The 2,738-nt window shown below is 43.5% G+C and overlaps 1 protein-coding gene across 1 annotated transcript in view; it reads right to left on the bottom strand.

Moving 5' to 3' along the window:
* COG6 (component of oligomeric golgi complex 6) overlaps positions 1 to 2,738 on the bottom strand; it is a 127,054-nt gene that overhangs the window by 14,476 nt on the left and 109,840 nt on the right. The window lies entirely within an intron of this gene.

The following is a 2,738-nucleotide window of genomic DNA, read 5'->3' as shown; positions in this document are numbered from 1 at the left end:
GGGGGGGCAGCCGGCCTGGGGGAGGGACCACGGGAGGTTGGCCTGCTGGCCCCCTCAATCAGGGCCCAGAGGGAGGGACCACAGCAAGTTGGCCAGCCAGCCCCCTGACTGAGGCCAATGTGGGGGGCTGGACGGGGGAAGGGGCTGTGGGAGGTTGGCTGGCCAGGGAAGGTGGGAGTGTCACAGGAGGGTAGCCAGCCAGCCAGGAGATGGTGGAAGGGGCCATGGGAGGTTAGCCAGTGGAGGGACGGGTCTGTGGGAGGTGGGCTGCAGGAGCATATTGGCCACCAGGGGGCAGCTCCTGCATTGAGCATCTGCCCCCTGGTGGTCAGTGTGCATCATAGTGACTGGTCAACTGGTCGTTACGGTTATTAGGTCATAATGGTCGCTTAAGCTTTTATATATATATTAGAGGCCCGGTGCACGACATTCGTGCATTGGGGGGAGGGGATCCCTCAGCCCAGCCTGCGCCCTTTCGCAAACCAGGAGCCCTAGGGGGATGTCCAACTAACGGCTTAGGCCCGTTCCCCACAGGGAGCGGGCCTAAGCTACAGTCGGACATCCTTAGTGCTGCTGCAGAAGCGGGCCGCTGCGCTCGCCAGCCATCAGTCCGGCTTGTAGCTGAGCAGTACTTCCCCTGTGGGTGCACACTGACCACCAGAGGGCAACTCCTGCATTGAGTGTGCATCATAGTGACTGGTCGTTCTGCTGTTTGGTCGATTTGCATATTACACTTTTATTATATAGGATAGGTAGTATTGGAAGTTTTAGCCACAGCAATCAGACATGAAGAAATAAAAGGCACCCAAACTGGAAAGGAATAAGTAAAACTGTCATTATTTGAAGATAACATGATACTGTATATAGAGAACCCTAAAGATTCTACCAAAAAACTACTAGAACTCATAAATAAAGTCAAGTAGCAATGTACTAAATAAATACTCAAAAATTGGTTGAAATTTAATATACCAATAATGAGCTATAAGAAAGGGAAAGTAAGAAAACAATACCATTTACAATTGCATTTTTTAAAAAAACCTAGGAATAAATCTAACAGAGAAAGTAAGAAACCTATACTCAAAAAATTATGACATTAAAAAAACTGAAAAAGATACAAAGAAATGTAAGCATATGTACACTGTGCTCATGGATGGGAAGAATTAATATCACTAAAATGTCCATACTACCCAAGCAATCTACAGATTCAATGCAATCTCTATCAAAAAATCAATGGCGTTTTTCATAGAACTAGAACAAATAATCCTAAAATTTATATGCTACCTGATATCCAACTATATAAAGACTATTGTAATCAAGAGTATAGTACTGGCATAAAAACAGAACCACAGATAAATGGAAGAGAATGGAGCCAGAAATAAACCTACATGTATATAACCAATCCTATATAATAAAAGGCTAATATGCAAATTGACCAAATGGCAGAACGACTGGTAGCTATGACATGCAATAACCACCAGGGGGCAGATGCTCAACACAGGAGCTGCCTCCTGGGGGTCAGTGCACTCCCACAGGGGGAGCTCTGCTCAGCCAGAAGCCGGGCTCATGGCTGACGAGCACAGCGGCGGTGGTGGGAGCCTCTCTTGCCTCCACAGCAGTGCTAAGCCATCAGTCAGACATCCCCGAGGGCTCCTGGACTGCGAGAGGGTGCAGGCCGGGCTGAGGGACACCCCCCCTCCCCGAGTGCATGAATTTCGTGCATCGGGCCTCTAGTTAATATATGAAAAGGGAGACAAGAACATACAATGGGTTAAAGGTAGTCTACTCAGTAAATGGTGCTGGGAAAACTAGACAGATACATGTAAAACAAAAAATGAAGCTAGACTCATTCTTACAGCATATACTGAAAAAAAAATCAAAATGCATTAAAGACTTAAATGTAAGAATCAAGACCATAAAACTCCTAGAAGAAAAAACAAAGAGCAAAATCTTTGACATCTCTCTTAGCATTATTTTTTCTGTCATATCTACTCCAGAAAGGGAAACCAAAAAAAATTTAAACAAATGGAACTACATCAAATTAAAAGGGTTTTGCATAGAATAGGAAACCATCAACAAAATGAAAAGAGAACCTAATGAATGGGAGGAGATATTTGCCAATTCTATTTCTGATAAGGGGTTAATATCAAAATTTATAAAGAACTCATACTACTCAACACCAAAAAATAAAAATAAAAAACCCCATGCAATCCAACTAAAAAATAGGCAAAAGACCTGAATAGACACTTCTCCAAAAACAACAACATAGAGAAGCCAATGCTCAATTTCACTAATCATTAGAGAAATGCAAATTAAAACCACAATGAGATATTACCTCACTCTCGTCAGAATGGCTCTCATCAATAAATCAACAAAAAAAGTGTTGGTGAGGATGTAGAGAAAAAGGAACCCTCATGCACTGTTGGTGGGAATGCAGATTGGTTCAGCCACTAAGGAAAACAGTATGGAAGTTCCTCAAAAAATTAAAAAATGAAACTGCCTTATGACACAGCAATTCCACTTCTGGTATATACCGGAAGAAACCCAAAACACTAATTCAAAAGGATACATGCACCCATATGTTCATTTCAGCATCTACACTAATAAAAGAGAAACATGGTAATTAGCATACGACCGCTACCCTTTTCATTGGCTAATCAGTGAGTATATGCAAATTAACTGTCAGCCAAGATGGCGGCCGGCAGCCAGGCACTGAAGCGAGCATGAGGCTTGCTTGCTGC

This window comes from Myotis brandtii, unplaced genomic scaffold (genome assembly GCF_000412655.1).
Source record: "Myotis brandtii unplaced genomic scaffold, ASM41265v1 scaffold167, whole genome shotgun sequence".
NCBI lineage: Eukaryota > Metazoa > Chordata > Mammalia > Chiroptera > Vespertilionidae > Myotis > Myotis brandtii.
This window is presented reverse-complemented; position numbering and strand designations above follow the sequence as displayed.